At 40.5% G+C, this 16,647-nt stretch overlaps 1 long non-coding RNA gene across 1 annotated transcript; it reads right to left on the bottom strand.

Moving 5' to 3' along the window:
- Positions 1–1,100: 1,100 nt before the first annotated feature.
- Positions 1,101–16,006, bottom strand: LOC139037365 (uncharacterized). Its single transcript, XR_011490141.1, has 3 exons — positions 15,816–16,006; positions 12,320–12,400; positions 1,101–1,203 (listed from the first exon to the last, which is right to left on the bottom strand). It is a non-coding gene; the product is annotated as an uncharacterized lncRNA (long non-coding RNA).
- Between the last annotated feature and the right edge of the window lie 641 nt (positions 16,007–16,647).

Here is a 16,647-nt window from a genome sequence, read left to right as displayed (position 1 = left end):
AAAAGCACAGTGTGATAGCACTTAGAAAAGTGGTTGGTTTTCCTGTTTCACATAAAGTGAAGGGCGTGGATAGAAACATGTTCTTGGAATGTTGATCCAACAGTTCAGGGACTTCATACATGCTTTAGAGGCATTCCCTTACCTTTCCCACCTTTCCATCTGCTAGGTTTTCTCATCTTTAGATTTCATCTTAGACCTCACTTCATACCTCTGCTTTAGAGGCATTCCCTTACCTTTCCCACCTTTTCATCTGCTAGGTTTTCTCATCTTTAGATTTCATCTTAGACCTCACTTCATACCTTACTTCATACCTCTGCTTTAGAGGCATTCCCTTACCTTTCCCACCTTTCCATCTAGCTAGGTTTTTTTCATCTTAGACCTCACTTTGTCTCACCAGCAATCCTCTAGCCACATCCGTTAAGTGGTTCTCTCTCTCTTTTTTGACTGCACCACATGACTTGTGGGATGTTGGTTCCCCAGCCAGAGATGGAACCTGTGCCCCCTGCAGTGGGAGTGCAGAGTCTTAACCACTCAACCACCAGGGAAGTGGTTTTCTTGAACTGCAAACCAACACTACTTGCATACTAAGTTGCTTCAGTCGTGTCTGACTCTTTGTGATCCTACGGACTATAGCCCGCCAGGCTCCTTTGTCCATGGGATTCTTCAGGCAAGAATACAGGAGTGGTTGCCATGCCCTCCTCCAGGGGATCTTCCCCACCCAGGGGTTGAACCTGCATCTCTTTTGTCTCCTGCATTGGCAGGTGGGTTCTTTACCATTAGCACCACCTGGGAAGCCCAAGCCAGGGCTACCTTCCTTTAAATTTCAAGTGTCTTTTCTCCTCAACTAGGTTGTAAGTTCCAGTGTTAGGCCATGTATCCCCCTGAGCTCCAAATATGTCTCTGCATTATAATTGACTGTTTATTCATTCCTATCCCCACAAAGTCTCTAAACAGACTGAGGGTAAGACCAAATGTGTCTTCTTGACTGTTTACCGCCCTAGACTAAGCAAAGTGTCTCACACCTACAAGGGGCACATAACTTGCTGTCAAGTACACATTACTATATTTAAAATAAATAACAAATAAGGACCTACCGTATAGGCCAGAGAACTCTGATCAATATTATGTGGTAGTCCGGATGGGAAAGGAATTTGGGGAGAAATGATACATGTATTTGTATGGTTGAGACACTCTGCTGTGCACCTGAAATCATGACAACACTGTTAATTGGCTATACTCCAATATAAAATAGTTTTTTAAAAAGAAAATAAAGTATTCCACTTACAAAATCTATCTTAAAATGTATAAATCTGAATACACTTTTTCTTTTTCCTCTCTACAAATAAAAATGTGAGTTAAAGTATTATCTTTTGTTCTTTATAAACTTTCTTTAAAGTTTTTTAAACACCTCTTCTAAGTGAAATTCCACTTATTAATCCTTATTTTCAATTTCCTCTACAAATCTAAGTGATTGTTTAAATTTGAATAATTTTCTTGACTATTTCAATTGTAATCCAAAAACTAATGGATATGAAATATGCTTGCCTTGATGAATGTAAAAATAAATATATCAAGAAACATTTTGTATTCAGAACAGAAGCATAATTTATGATAAAACATGCCATATTGGATTAAAATGATACAGAAGCACATGAGTCAGACTGTACAAGAGAAATGAATCAGTTAGATGTTTATTTAAAATTAAAATTTAGATATATTTACTTTAATATTTGCATTCTTATATTTTGTTCTGTTTTAAAGAAGTTGAATAAAACATACTCTGCCAGTAAAAAAAATAATAATTCAGTGACGAACAAAGAATTGAACAGACTTAGTCCACTGAAGGTGTCAGTGTTACGAGTATAAAAAGAATGAAGGGCCATTCCTTCTTTGGAAGCTCTGAGAAAAAATTTTTCAAAGGACTGGTGGTTAGGGAAATGGGATGGGAGAAGAGGGAAGAGAGGTGATTAGCAGATAAAGAGTGTGGTAAGGAAGGAGAAAGAATATTGTGTCATAGCCTGATTTCTAGTCAGTTACCTTCTTAACAATTTCATTGAGATGATAGCTCATTGTCTATCAGTCATCTCCCAGTCATCAGTTATCTTGATTTAAATTATATTTAATGTCTATACTCAGAGCATATTTAAATCTTTTTAATTCTTGCTGTTGAATTTCATTTCCCCTCTTCCTTTCATCCGTTGACTGTCATTCATTGGTTAACTCATCTAATGAATGTTTGAGAACCTACTTTATGCTAAGCTCATAAAAACTTTGGTAACTGGATATATCTTGTGAAACACAAGAGTCCCAGTTTATGTGCTTTAATTTTTTTCTCTTTGCAATTTAAGCCCAAGCAATTGTTTTCACCCATTTGGGTTTTCTTAGCAGGATACCAGGATTTAGATGGAAAGTCCTGGCTGCCATGCCTATATTAATAATGGTAATCTGAGTCAGGCCCTTTGAAGTTTTCTACACAAGGTCACAGGGTAACATTTTTTCATCTTGGCCAAATTCTCTCCTATCCCCATCTTCTTCAGCTATTACCAGGGAGTAAATGGCTGAGAAATTGAAGTACAAAAAGATGGATTTCATATTGCACTAATCCATAGAAATTTTCAAACAGGAAGAATAAAGGTAAAGTGAAAAAAAGAGCTTTTTCCTTGTCATTTTGCAGTTCTGTATGAGATAGAGAGAAGCAAAGATTTTTACTCTTAAACCTCAGCTATTTCAGAGGCTTCCCTTAGCACTAAATGATATACAGCGAGTACTTGGGTCTGCCACAAAACCCCATTGTGGACTGATTTGGTGTTATGTGTGACGCCAAACATCCCTTCTCGAATCAATGACTGGGATGGTATCGGAGTTTGCTGTTTCTTGTGTCCACTGATAAACCTCAATAACTAATACTAAAGGTTATAATAGTGACGGATTTTGTTCTAGATCTGTGGTATAATCTGGGACCTTGGAAGCCACTGCAAAATCCACTTAGTGAGTTCTGGATGATGGTCAGTGTTTCAAATTATCAGACAAATCAAGTTGGCATACTTCAAAATAGTGGATTATCTCTTAAATACAAGCACAGATACAGATACAGATACTCGCTCAGTCATGTCCGACTCTTTGAGACCCCATGGACTGTAGCCTACCAGGTTCCTCCATCCATGGGATTTTCCAGGCAAGAGTACTGGAGTGGGTTGCCATTTTTTTCTCCAAATAAGCTTATAGACTTCTTGAAAAAGTTGCAAAAGAAAATACACTTCATACCACACTGATGGACCAAAACTTCAAGAGAGAGATGTTCACGGTGATTAAGACATGCCTAATATACTTCCCATGATCCTTCCTGATCTAGTCCTGGAGCTCTTTTTCATTTTGTTCTGGCTAATTCCACTGTCCTTAGGTCTCAGTTTATAAACAAATTCTCCTAAGAAGTCTTCCCTGACTCTCTTGTGTGTAGGTTGACTGCTTGTTATACTCACATCTATTATAATATTAAATGCATTCCTTCTCTTTCCTCACTTCCTCCCCATGTCTCCTTTCCTTCCGCCTTCCCTTCCTTCCTTCCTTTTCCTTTTCTACCTCCTTTTTTTATAGAATCTTCCACCCTGTTGAGAAGAATCTATTAGACTGGGTCTGGTTAACACGACAGGTGTGAGCAGTCATGCCGGTTAATTTTTCCTACTCCTTCTAGAGGTTAACTCAGGCTCTACTGAAATTCTTTGCCATCCTCTCTGAAATATGTTAATACATGATTCTCTTGGCCAATTAAGAAACATTGTACAAACAAGTGTTTTGAGTATATGGAGATTTCATAAGTCAGTGAAGTATAAGTGTACTATCATGCTATGAATGCAATTAATCTAGTTTTCTTCTGTTCACTCCTGCTGAAGAAAACCTTCTAATAGACAAGTAAAATGACTGTTTTTAAGGTTTCATCCTATTTGACTACCTTGTGGTGGTCTTTTGGCCTCAAATTGACCTATCTAATCTGCTTTTTGTTCAACATTTACTTGTAAAATTCATTCATATTGTGTGTTATTCATTGCTAAATGAATTCTATTGCATAAGTATGCCAAAATTGATTAATCTAGTTTGCTTTTGTTGAATATTTGGGTTGTTTCTAATTGTTGAGTATAATGAATACAGCTGATATGAACATTCTTATTTGTCTCCTGAGGTGCATTTCTTTAGATGTACAGGTAGGAGTTAAATTGTTGTGCTTCCATTTTTTTTTTTTTTTTTTTTTTTTGGACAGGGAAATTCTCTTCAGTGATGTGACAGAATTGGTTAATGCTCATTCAGGATGACCCACAGAGTCACCTCTCAGACAGATTCCATCTCAGAGCAGGAGAGTAAAGTGAGGCTGACTCCTGTATGAGTGGGGTTGCAGTTGTCTAGCTCTTTTGGTTGTTGAGAAAAGCAGCTGGTGAGAAGGTGAGGGAGTCAGTTAAATGCTAGTGAAAGGAATCCTTCTACCTCTTGGTGTTGCTGGGGATGGAAAGAGAGGCTCAGGATTGGCTCTATTTGGACACCTCTTAGTTATTCACTCAGGACTAAGTGAGCATCATTGGTATACTAGAATCAGAAATTTGGGCAGGTGGTCATGGAAAGCTTTTCTCAGAAGGTGATATTTGAAGAGAAATCTGGATCATTTGAGGGGAAGAACATTCTAGTGAGGGAAAAGCATATACGAGGCCCTGGAGGGAGGACGTATTTGGAGATGTTAAGGAAACACAAGATGGTCAGTAAGGCTGGAGCATAGTAAGTAGGAGGGAAGAGGGGCACAGAGAAGGATGGGAGGGGGTAGACCAGGAGCAGGCTCACGGCTGTGGCCCCATGGTAGGGAGTTAGTGGACCTCAGTGTAAGGAAAAGAGTATTACATTGGACGGTGAACCTATCTGGTTCATGTTTGAAAGAGATTACTCTAGCTAGATTGCAGTGTTGGCAGGAGTGGCAGCTGGGAGACCCATGGAAGGCTGCGCCTCAGGGAGAGATGAAGGTGGCTTGGACTAGAGAGTGGTGGTGAAGGGATGGGTTAGAGCTGGAAGGACTGAAGCCAGAAGAGAAATTGACTATGTTTTTGTGGCTTGAACATCAAATGGATGACCGTATATGAACTGAGACAGGGAGAGCAAGGCTAGGAATCATTTGGGACAAGGGGAGCGGAAGGAAGTTGTATAAAAAAAAGAAAAGTTTTGTACTCGCCATGTCAAGTTTGAGAGGCCTATTAGGTATTTCAAGGACGCATTCAGATACATGAATCTGGAGCTGAAATGAATGTTCTTTATAAACTTTGAGCAAATTGTTATACCTCTGGGCCCTATCACATGGCATGGTACATGGTGGGCACTCAGTACATATTCAATATGTAAATTTATTTTAAAAATATGCACGGAGCTCTTACTCTGTGTTAGATACTGTTCTAGGAGCTGAGAATACCGCAGTGAGCAAAAATCCCTGGGCCTCCCTAAAACTTAAAATGAATAAATGCATGTTTGTGTACATGAATGAATGAATGAAATGTATATCCAGGTATTAAAGTGTCTCTTAATTTATTTTTTCTCTATGTCTTAAAAAAATCTTTGAAAATATTATTAAAAAAAGAACTCTCCAGCAGGATTGATGATAAGAGTCATGTGTAGAGAGATTTTATAGTGATAACCCATTTTGCTTTCTCTTTCTCTTCTCAACTTGGTTTTTTTTTACCTTTATATGCCTGAGACCTTTGTATCAGTTGGTGGTACAGTGATTTGTGGTAGATGGGTGTTATTTACCATTGCTTCAGAGTCGATTTCTAATTTTCCCTTGAAAAATGCTATTTACAGGCACACTATTTTTGCTCACAGGTGTGAAGTGGCTCTGTGACACATGAAAAAGAAGCAAAATGTCACTTCCAAGGTTTGTGATAAAATTTCTTGATAGATTCTTCAGGTAGCGTGAGACACCTTTCTCACTGCTGTGACACTGCGTTGCCAAGGCTGAGAAGCTGAAGGGAAATGTGTGCTTTAGTGGGGAATGCCTGTGGTCACACCACTGTGCTAAATAGAGTTCCAAGAAGTTTGGTGTTAGTTTATGTTTTGTAAATGGAATTAACATCTTCTGAGCTTTCAGGGAATTTGTAACTTATAACAAGCTGCAGTGATTTTTTTTTCCCCCAATGAGATTTCCATTAAATAATACAAAAAATTTGTTTCAATGACTCATCCTGATGAATTTGGATTCTTATATATTAAATATCCATGTTAATTCCCAGAACAGATTATTCGGTTTTCCTACACTAAGCCCTACTCAACATGAAGTTTAAAAAAAAAATGTGTGTTTTTGTTTTTTGGACCCTATGTTTCATTGATAACAAAGAGGAAGCTCAGTAGCAGAGTATTCATCTTTTGCCTCATCAGTTCAGTTCAGTTCAGTCACTCGGTCGTGTCCGACTCTTTGCGACCCCATGAACCGCAGCACATCAGGCCTTCCTGTCCATCACCAATTCCCAGAGTCCACCCAAACCCATGTCCATTGTGTCGGTGATGCCAAACAATGATGAGGTTGTTGCCTCATCAAGAAGGTGGATATTTCTTAGAAAGTTCATTTTCAACCTGGATTTCTCTTTTTGATTGCCTTTAATTGGGGAAAAGATAACCTCTCTAAATGAAATACCCCAGTCCCATCAGAATTAGGAAAGACAAACACTTAAAATCATGTTTCAAAAGGCCTGAACTTGAAAAGGAGTTAGTTAAAATGTTTACACATTAAGGGATGTATTCCTTAATCCATAGTATGTGCTTGCCAGAGAGTTGATAGATGCTGATTTGGGAGAGCTTGGAAAGGACTTTTCCAAATGTGTGTTTTGTGATTTAACGTATGCCCTCTGCTTTTCTTCTTCCTGTCCAATGTATTCCCATTTGAATCCTTGAACTCACCGAACCAAGTCCTCTCCAGAATAAGGTTAGAAAGCTGGTTCAGAGACATCGGAGTCTGCAAAGAGGACTCTGCTGGTGCAGCGAGCATCCTTCCCTTTCCAGTACACCACACAGCCGATGGGAAAAGATGAACTTTCAAAGGTGGGTAGGTTATGAAGGGCGTGGAGTCCATGCTAAAGATTTTGATTCACTTACTGTTCAGTTCAGTTCAGTTCAGTGGCTCAGTTGTGTCCGACTCTTTGCAACCCCATGAATCGCAGCACGCCAGGCCTCCCTGTCCATCACCAACTGCCGGAGTTTACTCAAAGTCATGTCCATCGAGTCAGTGATGCCATCCAGTCGTCTCATCCTCTGTCATCCCCTTCTCCTTCTGCCCCCAATCCCTCCCAGCATCAGGGTCTTTTCAAATGAGTCAACTCTTTGCATGAGGTGGCCGAAGTATTGGAGTTTCAGCTTCAGCATCAGTCCTTCCAATGAACACCCAGGACTGATCTCCTTTAGGATGGACTGGTTGGATCTCCTTGTAGTCCAAGGGACTCTCAACAGTCTTCTCCAACACCACAGTTCAAAAGCATCAATTTTTCAGTGCTCAGCTTTCTTCACAGTCCAACTCTCACATCCATACATGACCGCTGGAAAAACCATAGCCTTGACTAGATGAACCTTTGTTGACAATGTAATGTCTCTGCTTTTTAATATGCTATCTAGGTTGGTCATAACTTTCCTTCCAAGGAGTTAAGCGCCTTTTAATTTCATGGCTGCAGTCACCATCTGCAGTGATTTTGGAGCCCCCCAAAATAAAGTCTGACACTGTTTCCACTGTTTCCCCATCTATTTCCCATGAAGTGATGGGACCAGATGCCATGATCTTAGTTTTCTGAATGTTGAGCATTAAGCCAACTTTTTCACTCTCCTCCTTCACTTTCATCCACAGGCTTTTTAGTTTCTCTTCACTTTCTGCCATAAGGGTGGTGTCATCTGCATATCTGAGGTTATTGATATTTCTCCCGGCAATCTTGATCCCAGCTTGTGCTTCTTCCATCCCAACATTTCTCATGATGTACTCTGCATATAAGTAGGGTGACAATATACAGCCTTGATGTACTCTTTTTTCCTATTTGGAACCAGTCTGTTGTTCCATGTCCAGTTCTAACTGTTGCTTCCTGACCTGCCTACAGGTTTCTCAAGAGGCAGGTCAGGTGGTCTGATATTCCCATCTTCTTCAGAATTTTCCACAGTTTATTGTGATCCACACAGTCAAAGGCTTTGGCATAGTCAATAAAGCAGAAATAGATGTTTTTCAGGAACTCTCTTGCTTTTTCGATGATCCAGTGGATGTTGGCAATTTGATCTCTGGTTCTTCTGCCTTTTCTGAAACCAGCTTGAACATCTGGAAGTTCATGGTTCACCTATTGCTGAAGCCTGGCTTGGAGAATTTTGAGCATTACCTTACTAGCGTGTGAGATGAGTGCAATTGTGTGGTAGTTGAAGCATTCTTTGAGATTGCCTTTCTTTGGGATTGGAATGAAAAGTGACCTTTTCCAGTCCTGTGGCCACTGCTGAGTTTCCAAATTTGCTGGCATATTGAGTGCAATACTTACACAGTATCATCTTTCAGGATTTGAAATAGCTCAGCTGGAATTCCATCACCTCCACTAGCTTTGTTTGTAGTGATGCTTTCTAAGGCCCACTTGACTTCACATTCCAGGATGTCTGGCTCTAGGTGAGTGATCATACCTTCATGATTATCTGGGTCATGAAGATCTTTTTTGTACAGTTCTTCTGTACAGTTCTGTACAGGTTTTCTTCACCTTTAATTACTGTAGGTGATGGCAAATAGTTGGAGGATTTTAAGGGAAGAAGAAGAGAATCATGTTTATCTTTTAGAATGTGACTGGTGATGATTGGGTGGTGGGATGTTGGTGGTATAGCATGAATCTGGGAGCTGGAGACCCACCCTTTAGGAAGCCGCGGCAGGAGATAGTCATTTTCCACTCCCACCCTAGCTTTATGTTGAGTGTTCTCTGTATGTAGGCTTCAGTCTCTGTTTCTAGCAAATAGTTTGCAGTGTAAAGAAGTTGGAGCTGTTGATGCAAACAAAGCTTATTCATCTTCCCAAGAGGGAAGCCTGTAGCCCTGGTCCTATTTCCCCTCCTGGTTTGTAGAAGAACAATCTTCACTGGTGTTGCCTTTCTTTCCAAGATCAGTTATCTTCTCCCATGACAAAGTTTAGTGCCTTAAAAAAAAAAATTAGCAGAATTTGGAAATCTCACTTTGGGAGATGTCCTGGTCCTTCTGTATAAACTGTTCCTCCTAGCAAACTTGATTTACTTGTTAAAATAAACATGAAGTAGAGAACAGACATGTGGACACAGGGGAGAAAGAGGGAACGAACTAGGAGAGTCACGTTGACATAAAGACACTACCGTGTGTAAAATCGATAGCTAGTGGGAAGCTTCTGTAAAACGGGGAGCTCAACGTGGTGCACAGAGGTGATCTAGAGGAGTAGGACTGGGAGCGGGAGGGAGCGAGGCTCCCGAGGAAGAGAGTATATGCACACACACAACTGACCGACGGTGTTGTACAGCAGAAACTAACACAACATTGTAAAGCAATTATCCTCCAACCAAAAATATTCTTAAGCAAAATAAAAAAACCCACAAAAAACTTACTCTCAAGCCTATACATAAAAGGGGAACATTTTCCAGCTTTATTGAGATATACTTTACATATAATATTTTGTACAGGTAGTTGTGGAGAATAATAAATGAATTCTCTCTTTTCACAAATAATTGTCAATACTGAGCCACCAGAACTTTTCTGTTATATCTCTCTTTTACCACTGTAAGAATTAAATGACAATTCCCTCTCCAACGAATAATAATAATAAGCATGCAGAAGCTCTTCTGTGAAGCTTCCCTTTCAGTCTGATGTGTACTAAAGGCTGTGTGTTCTGAGAACTTGGCTGTGATCCTCCAACAGGTACACCTCAGCCCCCTGCCCCCCATCCCCGCCTGGCCCCAGCTCTTGGGGTCATCAGAGCTTCCTGGGGGAGGGGCTCTTGAGGGGCGTGGCCTGACACCTAGGGTGTTGTCTTCCCTGGGAGTGATCTGGCTCTTTTCCTGGGGTGGAAAAGAAGTGAAACTCTTGGTTTCTTTCTTTCTATTTTTTTTTTTTAAAGTAATTCTATTTATTTAGTTTTGGCTGTGCTGGGTCTTCATTGCTGTGTGGGCTGCATCTCTAACTGTGGCAAGTGAGGGCTGCTCTGTAGCTGTGGTGCACGCGAGGGCTTCCCATTGTGGTGGCTTCTCGTTGCAGAGCATGGGCTCTAGGGCGCACGGGCTTCGGTAGCTGTGGCTCCCGGGATCTGGAGCACAGGTCAGTAGTCGTGGTGCACCACCTTACTTGCTCCACAGCATGTGGGATTCTCCCGGATCAGGGATCGAACCTGTTTCCTACATTGGCAGGTGGATTCTTGACCACTGAACCAGCAAGGGAGCCCAGGTTTATGCATTTCTTAAGCATGTCTGTATCACTGGAAATCTGTCTTCCTATTCCAGGATTGAGGCTCATGTCACTGTAAGAGTGAGGCAGGAGATGATATTTCAAGCCAGATTTCCTCCCTAATTGCTGCTTCAAGTAGAAAGAAAGTTGGGCTGGGAGTCTAGAGAGCTAAGTTTTAAATGTACTCCATTACTACTTTAAATAAAAATTAAAGAGTATTTTATAGTACATAATTTTTTATACAAATTCTTATAGATAACTTCATTTATTTGATTTCTCCTTTGATTTTAACATAGACACATACCTCAGAAAATCTTCCCATTAACCTATCCATATCTGTCTTTCTTTCCACACAATGTCCTCAAGCTTTCTTTGACTAATTAAAAAAAAAATGTCTTGAAGGACTTCCCCAGTACTCCAGTGGCTAAGATTCCGTGCTCCCAATGCAGGGGGCCCAGGTTAAATCTCTGGCCAGGAAATTAGATCCCACATGCTGCAACTAAGACTTGGCGCAGCCAAATAAATAGTAAAAATAATTTAAAAAATGGCTTGAGATCTCATCTCATGTGCTGAAAGGGCTCCAGAATTGTTCCACTTCTCTGAGGGGACAGAAGGTATGTTAGTGAGTCTTTCTTACAGCCGATAGTCTACATAAACAAGGTAATAGAGAGTGTTCCCTAAATTGGATCCAGATTGCCTGGGATTAAATCCTGATTCTGCTGCTTCCTTTGTGTTCTTGGTCAAGTTACTTAACTTCTCTGTTCCTTAGTTTCCTCATCTTAAAAATAAAATAGCTATTGTGTCTGCCTCATGGGCTTGTTTTGAGGGTTAAGTGAGTCAATAACTTGCAGGGTTGTTACTAAGATTGAATAAATTAATATATATAAAATACTTAGCACAGTGCCTGGCTATAGTGAACATTATTTAGCTGTTTATCATCCTTTCATGGCTCATTTTTCCATTGCTCACTGGCTCCTACCCACTACTGTCTAAGCTGCTATTGCTGCCATGCCCTTGTCTGTACCATATTGCCTCATGCAAGACACCAGGCTTCTTCCTTCATACTCCTGAAGGCATTGCACAGCTAAGGCTGCTGTGAGAAACAGTAACAGAGAATAATAACTTAGACTTACTGAGAGCTGTCCTTATGCCAGTACTGTTATTTGTACATAACGTCTATTCAGTCATTTAATTCTCATACCAGCTCTATGAGATAAATATGATCATTTTACAGATGATCAGCCTAAGGAAATAGCTGGACTATAGTAAGAACCAAATGTGTACAGCCTTTCTGTGAGGCATTCTACAGCATTCTCAGGGAATTCTCACAGCCACACTCTACTTTCTTTCTTTTTTTTTTTTTTGGAAGATTTTTTTTTTAATTTGGACCTTTTTTTTTTTTTTTAAGTTCTACCAGTTTATTGCTACCAACCCGTCTCCCTCCACCCACCTCATGTGTGCGTGCTCAGTCATGCAACCCCATGGTCTGCAGCCCACAGGCTCCTCTGCCCATGGACTTTTCCAGGCAAGAGTACTGGAGTGGGTTGCCATTTCCTTCTCCTAATTTGGACCATTTTTAATGTCTTTATTGCATTTTTTAGCAATATTGCTTCTTCTGTTGTTTATGTTCTCGTTTTTTGGTTGTGAGGCATGTGGGATCTTAGTTCCCCAGCTGGGGATCGAACCTGCACACCCTGCATTGGAAGGTAAGTCTTAACCACTAGACTGCTAGGCAAGTCCCCACATGCACTTTCTATTATTGTCATTTACATAGTTTTAGGAAGGTAAGGACTTGCCTTCAGGTTACACATTGTTCATGTATTGTTAAGACAAATTTGAACCCAGGTCTCTCTGGCCCCAGAACATCATAGAGCATCTTTTCACCGTACGATCCTACCTTCATCAGAGTCCACTGGAGCCTTTATGTCTTCAAGAACTCCCTGCTGTGTGATTTTTCTTTTGGCAATCCTCTTCTCCCCTTTTTTAAAAAACGTCTCTGATTTAGCTTTTCTTTTCAACAGTTTAATCATATGAACAAATATTTGAGTGTCTACATTGTCAACATTAGGTAGAAGTACTTAAGTGGATTAAGGATGCTTATTGAAATATTTAACCTTATCATCCCAAAGGGCTTAAATGTGATATCAGTAAATGTCATTAAGATTTGTTCATCTCAATGGCAGTTGTTATTATAGTATTATAAGGTGTTAAAGCAAAATTTCTGCCCTTGAAATGGTCACCTTGGGTGGGAATAATATGTGTGTGTGTTGTGTACAGGTACCACATTTCTCATGAAGTATGACAATCAAGACCCTTCCTAGGTTAATTCAAAGCAGCCACCCTGTTGAGCTGCTTTGCCTGCTGTCTGAAATTATTCTGGGATATTTTTTTGGTAGTAATTATTTATTTACCTGTGCTGAGTCTTAGTTGCAGCATGTGAGACCTAGTTCCCTGTCCAGGGATCAAACCCAGGCCCCCTGCAATGGGAGCACAGAGTCTTAGCCACTGAACCACCAGGGAAGTTCCTGGGAATGTGATTTAAGGGTTTGTGTCAGACGATTAAGACAGTCTATAGGTGTGAATGGTTTTTCTTCTTGCATGGCTCATCAACTTAATTGTAAGGCAGTTATTGGATGAATGTTTATATCAATGGTGAGGGGATGTTTCTGGAGAACCCTGGATTGCCTACTGTTAAACCACTTACACTCAGCTGTTGGGTTTCTAGAATTTGCTGTTGGCCATGGTCAGCTTCCAGAAGCTGATGGATTATAGTCATTACTTTCATGTTAATGTGCTCTAAATGTGACTTAACTTTAACCTTTTTGACTGATATATGAAGAAAAATGTGTCCAGACAAAGTGCTATATAACAAATGACCACAAATTTTGTGGTTTAAAAGAAACAACCATTCATTTTCTCTCAGAGCTGCAGTTCAGAAGTCTGAGCAGGTTTGAATAGGTTCTGTGCTCAGGGTCTCACAAGGTTGAAATCAAGGTTTCATGAAAGATTATATATAAGAAATATTTTTGCCCCTCTGAGCTGTAGATTATATGACCATTTTAAGGACAGTCTTGTAGGACTTGATACATCAGACACTTTAGTTGTAGATATTTGAGAGGATGAACATTTTGGTATTCCATTTAATTTGATATAACTGGGCTTCAGTACTTATACAAGCAACATAATTTCTTCTCTTAATCAACCGGTGACCATATTTTCCCTGACTAAAGCACTGTATTGACAGCCAGAATACCCAAATTGAGCTTTTAGTTCTGCCACTTGAACAAATCATTTTTCTTTGTCCCCATTATTTTTGCTCCGTAAGAATATTTCATTTAGGAAAACCCATGCTCAGCAGAGGTCCAACAGGTGGTATAGAGCTTCATGATCTCACTTTCTTCTCTAGCCAGTGTTCCTCTCAGACTTTCATGCTGGGAGAAGAAACCTCTTTGTGAGGTGCCTGTGCATGCTTTGTCCCTCCCTTCTGTCGGTCTCTTGGTTACCTGGTGCAAGAACATGTAGCGTTTGTATTGTCCTTTAGAGTTCCCAAGGGGGACATGACCCATTCATACTACAATGTGCTGAATGTTTATGTCCCCCCTAAATGTATGTGTTGAAATCCTCATCCTCAAGGCGATGGCATTAGGTGGAGGGGGTCTTTGGGAGGTGATTAGATCATGAGAGATAACCCTCATGAATGGGATTAGTGCCCCTAGAAAAGAGACCTCAGAGAGATCTCTAGCCACTTTGACTATCTGAGGTTACAGTAAGAAGGCAGTTGTCTGTGGAGAGGTGGGCTATCACCAGACATAAATCTGCCCGAGCCATGATCTTGGATTTCCTAGTCTCTAGAACTGTGAATACATTTCTGTTGTTCATAAGCCGCCCAGTCTATGGTATTCTGTTACAGAGGCCCAAATGAAATATGAGTGTCTTTCCAAAATTCTCTGAGATAGATATTATCACCACTTCTATTTTATGGGTGGAATGAGTAAGATTCAGGAAATTAAATGACTTGTTCAAGTTCACATAAGAAAAAGAGCCAGGACTGGCACTCAAGTTTCTGGTTTCAAATCCCGTGCTCATTCTACCTCACCTCAGCTGAGCAATAAGAGAACACAGAAGAATATAAAGACCCAGCCGCGTGTGAATAAAGTTCAGACTTCAATTTTTGGTCATTCTTTTTGCTTTGTGCCATTTGGCTTGTGCCAAAAAACTCTAATTTTTGGCTCTTTTTTCTCAAATGTATTTTCCCAGAACCCAAATCTGCATATTGACATTGTCCTGCATGGTCATCAGTATACATTCTGGGGGACAGCTGTGCTTGGTATGGAAGACAGTAACTAGGAACAAAGGATTATCTACAATGTTGCTTCAAGGTCAAAAGGAGTTGTACCATTCCCATATTGGCCTCAAATGTTTACAATTCAACATGTTTTAAGTCTGAAAAGGGAGAAAATTTAATTGTAGGAGATTCTCAGGTATATGGTGATCTCTAGGATTTATATCTTGGAGACTCTGTGAATCCTCTTCATGGAACAGTTAGCATAAGAACTTATATACAAAACTTACTATACAAATCAAGGAATTTATTCATCTTTAGCATTGTCTCTTAGCTATGACAAACCTAGACAGTGTGTTAAAAAACAGAGACATCACTTTGCTGACAAAGGTCCATATAGTCAAAGCTATGGTTTTTCCAGTAGTCATGTATGGATGTGAGAGTCCATAAAGAAGGCTGAGTGCTGACAAATTGAGGCTTTCAAATTGTGATGCTGGGAAAGACTCTTGAGAGTCCCATGGACTACAAGGAGATCAAACCAGTCAATCCTAAAGAAAATCAACCCTGAATATTCATTGGAAGGACTGATGCTGAAACTGAAACTCCAGTACTTTGGCCATCTGATGCGAAGAGCCGACTCATTGGAAAAGACTATGATGCTGAGAAAGATTGAAGGCCAAAGGAGAAGGAAGTGGCAGAGGATGAGATGGTTGGATAGAATCACTGACTCAATGGACATGCACTTGAGTAAAGTCTGGGAGATAGTGGAGGACAGAGGAGCCTGGTGTGCCACAGACCATGAGGTCACAAAGAATCGGACTCTGGTTAGCAACTGAACAATAACAGCATGCATTGTCTCTTAGTCCCATTCCTAACACAACTATTCATGTGTTCATTAATTCCAGAAATAGTAAATTGAATAACAATGTAGAATAGTGGATAGGAGGTAGGGTTCTGAAGCCAGGCTACCTGCACTGAAATCCAAGTCCTAAAAAATAAATAAATAAATAAAAGAAATCCAAGTCCTGCCATTTACTAGCTAGGTGACCTTGACTAATAACTTAAACTCTCTGTGCCTCAACTATAGAACGGGCTTGATAATAGACCTTACCTATTAACAGTTGCTGTGAAGATTGATGAATTATTAAAAGTAAAACACTTGGAACCATGATTGCCTGTACAGATAGGACTTCTCAAATGGTACTCAAAGATATCCTGCCCTAATCCTGAGAACCTGAGTCCATGATGAAGCATCACTGTCAGAGAATCATATTATGTAGGCACTGCTGACATTAGTTGGGAAGAGAGTCTGGTGCAGGGGTCCCCAAACTCTGGGACCTAGTGCCTGATGATCTGAGGTGGAGCTGATGTAACAATAATGCAGATATGTCATGTGCTTGAATCATCCTGAAATGATCCCCCTCAACCCTGATCCATGGGAAAATTGTCTTCCAACAAAACTGGCCCCTGGTGCCAAAAAAGGTTGGGGACCACTGATCTGGTGGACCTAACCTAATCACACAGGCCACTTCTAAAGCAGAGAGTTTTCTCCAGCTGATGACAGAAGAGGAAGTCAGAGAGATCCCAAGTGTGAGAAGGACTTCATGTGCTATTGGTGGTGTTGACATTGGAGCAGCCCAAGTGAGCAGGAATGTGGGCAGCACCCTTAAGGAGTTAACGGGGGCCCTGGACTGATGACAGCCAGCAAGGAAACGGGGACCTTAGTGCTGTAGCTTCAGAGAACTAAATTCAGCCAACGCAAATGAACTTAGAAGTGAATTCTTCGCAGAACCTACCGATAAGAGCCCAGCTGTGTGGTATCCTGACATCAGTCTGAGACGCTCTACAGAGAACTCAGTCAAGCATGCCTGGACTTCTGAGCTGTGAGATAATGAACTGGTGTTTTTAGCCACTAGGCTTGTGGTAAATGGTTATGTAGCAAT

This window comes from Odocoileus virginianus, chromosome 11 (assembly GCF_023699985.2).
Source record: "Odocoileus virginianus isolate 20LAN1187 ecotype Illinois chromosome 11, Ovbor_1.2, whole genome shotgun sequence".
Classification (NCBI taxonomy): domain Eukaryota; kingdom Metazoa; phylum Chordata; class Mammalia; order Artiodactyla; family Cervidae; genus Odocoileus; species Odocoileus virginianus.
This window is presented reverse-complemented; position numbering and strand designations above follow the sequence as displayed.